This window comes from Sabethes cyaneus, chromosome 1, assembly GCF_943734655.1.
Source record: "Sabethes cyaneus chromosome 1, idSabCyanKW18_F2, whole genome shotgun sequence".
Taxonomy (NCBI): Eukaryota; Metazoa; Arthropoda; class Insecta; order Diptera; family Culicidae; genus Sabethes; species Sabethes cyaneus.
The window spans coordinates 155,375,916-155,389,210 of NC_071353.1; the positions used below are offsets into that span (position 1 = coordinate 155,375,916).

A 13,295-nucleotide genomic window follows, 5' to 3' on the forward strand; every position below is an offset into this window, starting at 1 on the left:
TTTTTAAAGTTTAATATAAAACAAAATAATTTCTGTAACTCAGAAGTCCGCGATTTTTAATATAAACTGTAATTATTTTGCGAGTATATTAATTGCATAAAAAATAGTCTTAGTTTGAATTTCAGCTATAAATTAAATTTCAAGTTGAGATTCAAGACTCATTTAAGCTTAATTTCCGAAGCACCAAACCATTACACTTATCCATGGTCGTACCGAACCATGTATTTCACGCAATAATGATCGTACCGAATCATTTAATTCATCTATGGTCGTACCGAACCATATGCATCATTGAACTATGATCCGAATTATTTATAAATTAAATTTAAAGCTTAGTTCAAGCCTCATTTAAGCTTAATTTCAAGTCCAAATCTCTTCTAATTTCATTTTCACCTGTTGGACAATTTCAAAGCAGATTTTTAATTCAATTTTAAGTTCAGTTTGAAGTCCAATTCAATTCATACAATATTCATTTTAAATTTTTCAACCCAATTTTAAGTTAATTGCTAGTGGAAAACTCCAAAGAAACGTCGGAATATTATGTTTCGTCACATAGAAACCTTTCGAAATTTGTCAATTCGCAATCGTTTAATGATAAAATTTCATTACACTTTTTGTTGTTCCTGAGTTATGGTCGAAAACCTCAATTTTCCTGAGGAAAATTTTAGAAGATCTTGAGCTAGTCCGTCTATTGCTACTCCTGGAGAAAGAAAAAAAGCCAGAAAAGAGTACGTGAGAAGACATAACAAAAATAAGGACAAATGGGATAGAAAAATAGGAAAGAGAGCAAAAGAAGAGTCGATTTTGGGATCAATTAGGATCCGATTTAAGTCGGATTTTGGACCGATTTAGGTCGGGTTGGGAACCAATTGGAGTTCAATTTGAGCCGGATTTGGAACCGGCTGGTGGCGATTTCTGTCGCATTTGAGGCCGATTTGAGCCGGATTTGAAACCTATTTGAGTCTGCCAAGAGCGTGCCGATTCCTGTCGGATTTTGGTCCGATTTGAGTCGGATAAAAATCAGATATTGGGCCGTTTTGAGCCGGATTTGGAACAAAATTTGATCGAACTACAATCCGACTTTCCACGATTCCAGCAGAGTTGGCGCCGGACTGAAACCGATTAGAGGCCGATTTCGGTTGAAATTCAATTCATCCTTAAAGTTGGTGGGAGCTATGTGGAAGCGTATATATTTCTTGATTTGGAAATGATTTGAAGGGAGATTTGAGGCCGACTTCGGTCGAACTTTAGCTTGACTTTAAAGCCGGTGACGAAGACTGAGTCGTATTTGAGACCGACTTGTGCCGGATTTGAACCTGTCCAGGTAACCAATAAGCATTAGTATAAGCAGTAAATCAATCGTTTATTAGCATCCCTGGCGTTTTATACTGCAGGTTGTTGTTTATCAGCTTTTTGACTGCATAACTGTTGTAAATTGCCATCCACAATTCTATTTAAATTCTTCTTGTTGGTAACTAGCTGCAAATAAGCATTTTCAGCACTATAAGAGGGCTAGCGGTAAAGTAGCCGCATATTTTGCCAAAATAGCATTTAAGTAGCATTTAAGGCAACTTAAATGCGTATTGGCTTGCTTTTAAATTGCATTGGAAATGCTTATTGGTTACCTGGGTGATTTTGACCGGGCTTTAATCCGATTACAACGTCGGTGCTCTTCGGGGTGATCTGAGACGGATTTGAAACCGGTTAGCATTATATTTGGGACCGATTTTAGCCGGACTCTAAAGCTAGTGGCGTTTTCTGTTACATTTGGGATTGATCTGAGACGGATTTGGGGACAATTAGAATCTGATTTGAGGCCGAGTTGGGCCGGATTTGAGTCCGATTTTAGTCGAACTTTAATTCGACTTTAAAATCGGTCACAGTTTCGGTCAGATTAGTGACCGCATTTAGTCGTATTTGAGACTAATTTGAGTTGTATTTGAAACTGATTTTGAACGGACTTTAATCGGTGCTTTTGAGGCCGATCTGAGCCGGATTTTGGAACCTATTTGAGTCTGCAAACTGCTTTGAGCCGGATTTGGGACAAAATTTGATTGGACTTTCATCCGACTTAAAGTCGGTGTCGATTTCAGTCGAATTTACGTACGGTTCCATTAGAGTTGGGGCCGGTTTTAAACAGATTTGAGACCGATTTGAGCCGGATTTGAAACTGATTTTGTCCGGACTTTAATTTGATTTCAACTTCGGTGCTCTTCGGGCCGATCTGGATTTGCCTAAACGGAAAGACGGAAGCTTAAAAGCCGAAAAACATCACAAAAAGACGTCGAAAAACGCCAAAAAAGCGATGAAAATACCAATAAAGGCGACGAAAAAATAACAAGAATTAGACAAAAAGCGATTAAAATACAATAAAAGTTATCAAAACCGTTATATTTTTGAGCCGACAAAAGTGTGCTGAAAAGACGAAGAAAGACTACAAAACAACCACAACCACAATCACAAACAAAAGTCACAGGAAGATGACAAAACCGGCACTGATGCTGAATGATGCAACAATTAAAAGAAAATAAATAAGCCAAAAAGAGTACGAAAAAACTTTGATAAAACGACGGCGGAAAAGTACGAAAAGCAAAAAAAAAATCGGAAAAATGCCAAAAGAACGACGTAGAGGCGCTGAAAAAGCGCCAACACAAGACGATAAAAGCAAGACGACAAAAAAAGGTGACGAAATTGCGTCGAAACAAAAACAACCCACAGACGACTGAACGACAACAGAAAGCCAAACTACGGAAGAGGACGGATGAGAAAATTACGAAGCAGAGATAACGAAGAGACGAAGAAAACGATAAAAATATGGCAGAAAAGTAACTTAAGAACGAGGAAAGCGAACGATAGTGCAAATGGGGCGAAAAGAAAAGGTGACGCAAACGCGGCACAAGAAAAGAAATTAATAAACGGGACGTAAAAAGAGAAAAAAAAAGAAAACAAGAATATAGGAGAGAACAAAGGGGCAAACGAGGCAAAAAGCGAAGAAACCAGACAGAAAAAGATAAAAAAGAGAAGAGAGAAAAAGGAAGAACTCCAAATAAAATTAAGAGAAACTGAATAGAAAATAAGAGAAAAAAAGGGACAGAAAAGTATGAAAACAAAAGGACAAAAAGGGGAGTAATAGAATGGAGAAACGAGAACAGAAAAAGAAGAAAAATATGAGAGAATGGAAAATACAATGAGGAGGAAACAAAAGGCAAAATATGAAACGGAAAAGAAAAATAGGACGTGACAGCAAAGGAGGAATAGGAAAGCCATGGGTATAAGCATCCTTAAGAACTTGGCCCTTGACACCGCCCACTCGAGATTCGAACATACGACGACTAGGCCAACATGGTACCCCCGAAGCTAACTGGGCGGTCTAGGAGGCGGGCAGGACATAATATAGAAAAAACGGGACAGAAAAAGAGCTAAAAAGCGCAAGGACGACAACCAAAATCGTTTAAAAAGTCGAAGATGGGTGGAAAAATGACAAAGAACGACACAAGCAAAGAAGAGAAACGAGGAAAACGGAAGAAGAAAGACAAAAAACAAAACAGAAGAAATTCAGGACGCGAGAAAAGGACAAAAAACGGGACAGGAAGAGAAAAAAAGTAAACAGAGAAAAAGGAAACAGTGGGCAGAAAAAAAGACGAAACAAGAAAGGACATACGGAACAGAAAACAAGATATTAAGCGGAAGGTTAAAGAAACGGAAAAACGGGGACAAACGAGATATAAAAGGAGGAAGATGTGACAAAAAAAATGGAAAAGAAACCGAAACCGATAAAATATAAAAGGTACAACGGAAGAGAAAAGGACGAAAAATAGAAAAACCGTACAGGATGGGGAGAAAAGGGTGCCAAAAACAGAATAAATGAGACAGAAAAGACGGAAAAACGAGCCATAAAGATGGACCAAACAAACACGAAATACAGACAGAAATCAGAACCGGAAAAAAATAACAAAACGTGAGGGGAAACAGGATAGAAAAGAAGCAAAATGAGTATGGGAAACGAAAAAAACACTGTAATGTAAACAGGTAATAGGGGACAGGGAGAAGGAAAACGAAAGAAAAAGAGCAAAAAAGGAAGGAAAGTGGGAGCAAAAATCAAGAAAATGGTACAGAACACGAGAACAAACGGAACAAAAAGTGGAACAACGGGACTGTCAAGGAGAAAAAATAAAACAGAAAGAGATAACGTGTGAGAGAATAAAACGGAAAATGTCAAATTTAATTCCAAGTAAAATTTCGTGTCTGAAGCTGGGACAGGGATAGCGATTGGGAACGGGCCAAGATAGGAGATAGGAGGCCAAGACTGAGACTAGAAACCAGACAAAGATTCGAAAGAAAAACGTGACTAGCACTGGGAACGAAAATTAGACTGAAACAGAGATCGGGACTGGGACTAGAAACTAGATGGCGACTGAGTAAGGGACAGCGACAGGGGCTGGAAACGGACCAAGGATTAAGAACGGATCGGAACAGGGTCAAGAATTGGGACTGGAACAAGAAACGAGAGTGATTGGGACTTAAGCAAGAAGCCGAACATGGATTGGGACTGGGAACGGGACAAGGATTGAGATTGGGAACTAAACTGGAAATGGGGCAGAGACTGGGACTGAGCACAGGACAAGAACTGGGACAGAAAATTGAAACGGAACAGGTACTGAAACTAGAAGCCGGACATAGATTACAACTGGGAACGGGACAGTGATAGGGACTGGGATTGGAAACATAATTGGAACTAGAAAGTGGATAGACTGGGATTGAAGACGAGACAAGAATTGGAACTAGGAAAGAGACAACGACAGGGATTGGGAACGGGACTGGAACTGGTGACAGGACAAAAACTGGGAAAGGACAAGAAACGGGTCAGGTATTGAGACTAGAAATGGGACAGGGATTGGGACTGGGAACGGGACAGCGACAGAGGCTGATAGGCAGAGGCTGCTTCGTCTCTTCTAGCAGCTTAGAACCAGAGTGGCTCATGCTGTGTCAAAAATTTGTCTCCATCGTCTATTTCTAGCTAGTTTGGGCTTGGTGGCTGGTTTCTGGTTGGAATAATGTGCGTTTGACCCCTACTTTTTTCGATGTAAAGAGGTTTAAAAGTCAAATCCCAGGAATTCGTCGGGATATAATCAATTTTTTTTCACCACAAGAAAGCCGTTTTCATGTGAAATTTGACCCTGATTGCTCTATAGCGGCAATAGAAGACATTTTTCTCTAATGTTCTGAGATACAACCTGTCCCACTCCAAGCACAGAAAATTTAAAAAATATATAAATGAAATTTTAATTTAGACGACTCTGCGATTGACATAAGAAACGGGACAGGGATTGGAACTGGGTACGGTACAGCGACAAGAGCTGGGAATGGGACAAAGACTGGGATTGGGAACGGGACTGAAACTGAGAATGGTATAGACTGGGATTGGAAACGGGACAAGAACTGGGACTGGAACGGGACAGGGAGTGCGACTGGGAACGGAAAAGGAACTGGGATGGAAAACGGAACAGAATGGGATTGGAAAAAGGACTGGGACTGGAGATGGGACAAGAACTGGAACTAAGACTAGAAACTGGACATGGATTGGGACGGGGAAAGGGACAGCGACCGGCACTAGAAACGGAACAGCGATTGGGACTAGGAACGAGACAAGGACTAGGAATGGGGACGGGACTGTAACTGCAAATGGGATTTGGATTAAAGATTGAACAAGAACTGGGATTGGGACTAGAAACGGGACACGAATTGCGACAGGGAACGAAACAGGAGCTAGGACGGGACAGGAACAAACTGGGATTGGAAAAACGGCTGGGGCCGGAGACGGAACAAAAACTGGGGCTGAAATTAGAAACCCGACATGGACTCAGACGGGAAAAGGAACAATAACTCTGACTGATACTAGAAATGGGACAGGGATTAGGACTCGGAACGAGACAAGGACCGGGATTGGGAACGGAATTGGTACTGAGACAGAAATTGGAACTGGGACTAGGTATTGAAACGGGATAGGGATTGGGACTGGGAACAGGACAGCGACAGGGGCTGAGGTTAGACCTGGGATTGGGACTAGGACTGAGACCGGGACTGAAACTGGCACTGGGATTGTGACTGGATTTGAGCTGAATTTGAATTGGATTTGGATTTAAATTGGTCTAGATTTGGATTGCAACTAGATTGGGGAATTGGATCTGAATTAGATTTGGAATGCATTGGAATTGCATTTAGAGTCGCTCCTCGTCATTAGCACGTGCATCACGTCTAATAGACAGTGCGAACGGATCGGAACAGGGTCAAGAATTGGGACTAGAACTAGAAATGGGTCAGGGGCTAAGCCCAGAAACCGTGCGTGGATTGGGACCGGAAAAGGGACACAGAGTGGGGGTTGCAACGGAATAAGAACTGCGACTGACACCAGAAACGGGACAGCAATTGGGACTGGGAACGGGCAGAGACTGTGATCGACACAAGGACTGGGATTGGGAACGGAATTGGAACTGGAATAGAGACTGGGACTGGGGACAGGGCCAGAACTGGAAGTATTAAGACTAGAAACGGGACAGGTATTGAGACCAAACTTGGACGACTAATCTCGTCCTCGAGCAGGCGTCCCGAATAGTGTCCCACTTTGATTAATTTTTGAAACGTTTTCAAACGTTCACCAAATACTATAGCTAAAACAGATTTTCTTTCTGCTGAAAACCGTCAAGAAGCTACTCGGCTGGGATACATCTCACTGGGTATTTCCGAGCGTCCGGTTGTCTATCGAAATGTTAGACCAGCATTGTACCTCGAAGCTGCGTAAATGCAACAAAAGGATAGCAAAAATGACGACGCAAAGCGATGAATAAGCGACAAAAAGATAGTAGAAAAACGATAGAATGCCAAAAAAAAACGTCAATTAATCGACAAAAATGCCAAAACAAGATAAGAAATAAAGGACGCAATACGACGCAAATAAAACGAAAAACAGCAATAAAGCAAAAACGGCAAATAAACAATGAAATAACGACGAAAAAGTGATAAAAAGGTGATGCAAAACTGACGAAAACCCAGTAACCAAAGTTGAAAACAGCGATAAGGGTTGCCAAAAAATTGCGAGAAGCCAAAAGGAAACGACAAAAACGGTAAAGTGATACCTTAAACCTTAAAAATATGAGAAAGATTTAAAAAGCGATTGAAGCGCTGAAAAACACAACAAAAATGACTAACGAACGCTAAAAAGACAACGTCAAAAAGTTCAAAAGAGATAGAAAAAAAAGACCGGAAAACAGTGAACAAGAAAATACATGAAAGCACAAGGAAAAGATGACTAGAAAGCGTCGATGAAAGACGATAAAAGTATGATAAAAGGGCGCCGGAATGACACGAAAAACAAAAAGACGATAAAGAAGATGCCAAACCAGCGACGTGAACTGTTAAACAAAGATGACAGAGAGCGATAAAAACACCATTAAAACAAGACACCAAAAACGAACGACAAAAAGAAAACGTAAATATGAGAAAAACAACAGAGAGATGGTATAAAAGTAACGTAGTAACGTAAAGTAAATGGTATAAAACGAAAGCAAAAAAGACGATAAGAAGAGGATAAAAATACAGCGAAAAGATGACCAAAAAGATGTCAATATAGCATTTAAAGAGCCAAGGAAAACAACTAAAAAGATGCCGGAAATATCAGCGAAACGACAAAATGCAGCAATGAAAAACAGCAACAAAAAAAAAGCAATGAAACGACAAGTGATGAAAAACCAGCAATGAATACGTTAAAACATCGACGAAAATCACCAAAAAAAGGACAAAATACTAAAAAAGAGGCAATGAAAAGCATAAGCATAAGCATAAGCATAGAATACCGCCCGTGTGCTGCTACTCCGTTATTGACCAGGACCGATGAAAATTGCAAAATGATGGCTGGAAAAAGCATACTTGGGACAGCAGGCTATTTTTCATTGTGCAACATTATCAAGTGCCTGCGTGCTGATCAATACCGACGCCGGCCACGTCCGAATGCGGGTCCTGGTGGGATGGAAAGGAGTGTTAGTCCAATACTTGTTGCTACTAAAGACCAGGGAATCCTCTGCACCTTCACAAGTATTTCGGGAAAGGAATTGTTGTTAGTAGATGGGCGGAGCTAGATGGATAATGTAAGTATGTAAGCATCAGTCATATGAGACTAACCTGGATATTCGAAAATTTTCTTGTAAAGCCAGTAACTACGAAAATTAAGATATAAAAAATACCTTTTTAACAAATCTTCTATACCTTTAAAGAAGGATTTCTGTCTGTCTGTCTGTCCGTATGTTCCTTATAGAATCGAAAACTACTGAACCAATCGGCATGAAAATATGCATGTAGAGGTTTTTTGGGGCCCGGAAAGGTTTTAGTGATGGTTAGAAACCCCTCCCCCCACTAAGAGGGGGGGCTCCCATACAAATGAAATACAAATTTCTGCATAACTCGACAAATAATCAAGCAAATAGAACAAAATTTGGCATGTGGGTGTTTTCGGTGACAAGAATTTATTCTATGGTAAATTGAGACCCCTCTCCTCTTTATAAGGGGAATTATAACTCCTCTCCTCTTTAAAAGGGGGGGCTTCCATACAAATTTCCTCATAACTCGAGAACTAATCAAGCAAATGGAACCAAATTTGGCATGTGAAGGTTTTCGAGGGCAAAAATATTTTCTATAGTAAATTAGGACCCCTCCCCACTTTAAGAGGGGGGGCTCCAATACAAACGAAATACAAATTTCCTCATAACTCGAGAACTAATCAAGCAAATGGAACCAAATTTGGCACGTGGGTGTTTTCGGAGACAAAATATTTTTCTATGATGAATTGGGACCCCTCCCCACTTTAGGAAGGGGGGCTCCTATACAAATGAAATGCAAATTTCCTCATAACTCGCGAATTAATCAAGCAAATGGAACCAAATTTGGCATGTGAAAGTTTTCTAGGGCATGAAAATTTTCATGGTGAATTATAACCCCTCCCCACTTTAAGAGGGGGGGCTCCTATACAAACGAAATACAAATTTCCTCATAACTCGAGAAATAATCAAGCAAATGGAACCAAATTTGACACGTGGGTGTTTTTGGAGACAAAATTTTTTTCTATGATGAACTGGGACCCCTCCCCACTTTAGGAGGGGGGGCTCCTATACAAATGAAATACAAATTTTCTCATAACTCGAGAAATAATCAAGCAAATGGAACCAAATTTGACACGTGGGTGTTTTTGGAGACAAAATTTTTTTCTATGATGAACTGGGACCCCTCCTCACTTTAGGAGGGGGGGCTCCTATACAAATGAAATACAAATTTCCTCATAACTTGAGAGCTAATCAAGCAAATGAAACCAAATTTGGCATGTAAAAGTTTTCGAGGGCAAGAATATTTTCTATGGTGAATTAGGACCCTTCCCAACATTAAGAGGGGGGGCTCCTATACAAACGAAATACAAATTTCCTCATAACTCGAGAAATAATCAAGCAAATGGAACCAAATTTGACACGTGGGTGTTTTTGGAGACGAAAATTTTTTCTATGATGAACTGGGACCCCTCCTCACTTTAGGAGGGGTGGCTCCTATACAAATGAAATACAAATTTCCTCATAACTTGAGAGCTAATCAAGCAAATGAAACCAAATTTGGCATGTGAAAGTTTTCGAGGGCAAGAATATTTTCTATGGTGAATTAGAACCCCTCCCAACTTTAAAAGGGGGGCTCTCATACAAACGAAATACAAATTTCCTCATAACTCGAGAACTAATCAAGCAAATGGAACCAACTTTTGCACGTGGGTGTTTTTGGAGACAAAAATTTTTTCTATGATGAATTGGGACCCCTACCCACTTTAGGAGGGGGGGCTCCTATACAAATGAAATTCAAATTTCCTCATAACTCGAGAACTAATCAAGCAAATAGAACCATATTTGGCATGTGGGTGTTTTTGGAGGCAACCATTTTTTCTATGATGAATTAGGACCCCTTACCTTTTTAAGAGGGGAGGCTCTCATACAAATGAAATTCAAATTTCCTTATAACTTGAGAACTAATCAAGCAAATGGAACCAAATTTGGCATGTGGGGGATTTTGGAGTCTTGAATTTATTTTATGATAGTTAGAGACCTCTCACCCCTGTGGTAGGGGGTTATGGACTCTCATACAAATAAAACAGAAATTTTTGCGAAACTCAAAAACTAATCGAACTCGAGAAATTCGAGACTCTTCCATAAAACATTAGTCAATACAAGACCACAAAAACTATCTATAGTAACACTAGATCATTCAGGACGAGACGGTCGCGAGTGTTGGCGGTGACCCGCCGTCGGAAGCGCCGCCCACTGGGGGGCTTGCAAAACTCGAGATTGTGACAAAGATCATCCGAGATTCATGATTTATGTACAACACAGGTTAATTTGTGACAATACGAAGTTTGTCGGGTCAGCTAGTTTAATATAATGCCAATGGTGCTCATATACAACCATAATTTAATTTATATCGAAAAATACTATGCACATGCGAGATTTACGGCTCAAAAACCACGTAACAACTTGAACTTATCCGCGATCAGGGAAATCAGGGATAATGAAACGAGTCAATATAGTCCCTAAGTTGATAAGCATTTCCTCTTACCAACGCTAATATGCAGAGATATAGCGCCCTACACGCTTACTAAAAAAGAGGCGACGAAAAGGACAAAAAGACGTCGAAATGCACAAGAAGGATACCGAAAAAGCGATTAAAGAATCAAAAAAGGCGACCAAAACTGACAAACAAAGGCAAAAAAGACAATTAGGAAAAAACGTTAAAAAATGCCAAAATAACGAAGAACAATGAAACGAAAAAAACATGAAAAAACAGCGAATAGACGACTAGGAAGCGTCGAAACACGATGAAAAACAACAAAAATATGAAGAAAAAAACGCAACGAAACGACACGAACATATCGAAAAGACGGTGATAAAAGTACGAAAATCTGACGAACCAAAAAAGAGGCAAAAAAAACGTAAAAATGAGAAAAAAAAACTGAGAGATATTGAAAATGCAGCAAAACGGAAGTAATACAGATGGCCACAAGACGATAAACAGACAGCGAAAAGATGACCAAAGAGATGCCAGTAAGGCATTTAAAGTGCCAAGAAAAGCACTAAAAGGACGCCGAAAAAATATCAACGAGACGACGAAATTGAACAACGAAAAACAGCATAAACGGACGATGAAATAATCTCGTCCTCGACCAAGCGTCCCGAAAAGTGTCCCACTTTGACTAATTTTTTATCGTGTTAGTTTAAAAGTTTAACCAAAACGCTACAGATAAAGCAGAGTATCTTTCTGCTGAAAATTGCCAAGAAGCTACACGACTGGGACAAATTTCACTGGGGATTTCCGATTGTACAGTCGGTTGTTTATCGAAAACGACTGTTTTATAGTGCCTGTACCGTACAGCCGAAAATCCCCAGTAAAATATGTATTATGTTTTGTGTTGTGTTGCTTCTGAATCGATTTGTTAAGTAGTACAGAACCAATTTTCTATTCTAGTAAATGCAATTCTAGCACTCTGGCATACAGTCATACAATTAGCCCGTTAAACCCCATTTTTCTGTGTATTAACGTGAATTCGAACAATTTTCTGTCGATTACATTGTAGACAAAAAAAATCACGCAACCAAACTCACACTGCCATTTGAATTTTGCCTTCAAAATCCGTGAGATAAAAACTAACGAAATGCAACTCCACAAACGCACCAAACCAAACCGGAGGAGCGTAGATTAATCACTTCAAAACAATACACTCCGTCGTGTATGCATTATTGCACTGCACACAGCCACTTGACACGCACGCACGGAAACAAAAATGCTGCAACAATTTGACCAGACGCCGGCACACTACCGTTCCGTTCCGTTCCGTCGGGGAAGGAAAAAAAACGACCACCACCACCACCCAGCAAGCTTGTCAAGGAAAAACTACTTCAACCACCCGCCCGAAGAAAACGGCTAGGTGTGCACATACTAGTCGGCAGTGTAACCCCAGTGGGTGGTGGTGGGGTTGGGTGGAAAACCTCCACCACCATATGCTCGCCATTACCAGACACTGAGCAAGCTGGAAATTATCAAATATAGCATAGCAGCAGTAGTAGCAGGAAGGAAAAAAAACTACACCAGAGAATATATTTGGAAAAATAAACAAAGCGGAAAATAGAATTCAGCGTAATTTCGGACCGGAGGTCCGGTGGTCTGCTTGCTCGCACGGGAGGAAGGGCTTCTTTTTAGGGCCGGCAATATAGAAAAATGCTAATGAGGAACGGCAAGCCCCTTCAAGGCGCGGGAGGCGGCAACAATATCCGATCGGACCTTCACCATCACCGTCTTCGACGTCGTCGACGTCGTGTGCAATATGTAAACTTGGGTGGAGTGTGCGCTCGCGCTCATTAGGCGGTGCACACGTGCATTCTATATAGCCGCAGTCCGGGGCCGGATGCTGCCCAGGAACGCTCGCTCGGTGATGAGAGCTGATGGGGCAGAAATAACTGCGCACCATTCGACTGGCCGCCGGCTGGCCGGTGGTGACTGGTCAGTGAGTCGGGCGTACCGGAGATTCTGGACATGTGCGGAACAAGTAGTTTGTACACTCTGGGACGGTCGGTCGCTTGTGCTTGTTTACACGACACGAGTAGCCAGCAGTGGAGAGCGCCATGGAGAGAAGGGAATCGTGAGAAAGAAATTGTATGGAATATAATAATAATAACGACTTCAGCGCCGACGATGGCAGCGACAACGATGATGATGATGATGATGATGATTACGGAGATGTAAGAAAATGACATCATCGCCACCATCGTCTACGAGTTGTGCGAAATTATTACTACACATTCGTGTTCGAATGTTTTGTCATTACCTAAAGGATAGTCGATTCTGTTTTTGAATTCGAACAGCAACCAGCCAACCGCTCAGGGAGGAAAGCCGCGCAGAGTGCGACTTTCTTTCCGATGTAATTTGAATTTTATTTTGCTGTCCTTCAACCGTTTTTAGCGTTGGCGGTATGGAAAACATTCATCGAAACGTTCGTATCCGCTGGGGGTCGGTACTTAATTTTCAGTGTCAAAATTTGTTTATGTTGTTTGACTTGTTTAACCTTTACTTTAAACTGCATTTTAATAAAGACTTTGTATAACTTTCTTTTTCGTTTTGTTATTTTAAACCGTTTAAAAGTGCATAGCATAAGTCTGGTACCAAATCAGGTGCAGAAATAGTTATTAAATTTAGGAAAGTTAGTTGAATTATAACTTACACGA

The 13,295-nt window shown here is 40.7% G+C and overlaps 1 protein-coding gene across 1 annotated transcript in view; it reads right to left on the minus strand.

Annotated features, from left to right (window-relative positions):
• LOC128732981 (AT-rich interactive domain-containing protein 1B-like) overlaps positions 1–13,295 on the minus strand; it is a 414,204-nt gene that overhangs the window by 94,442 nt on the left and 306,467 nt on the right. The window lies entirely within an intron of this gene.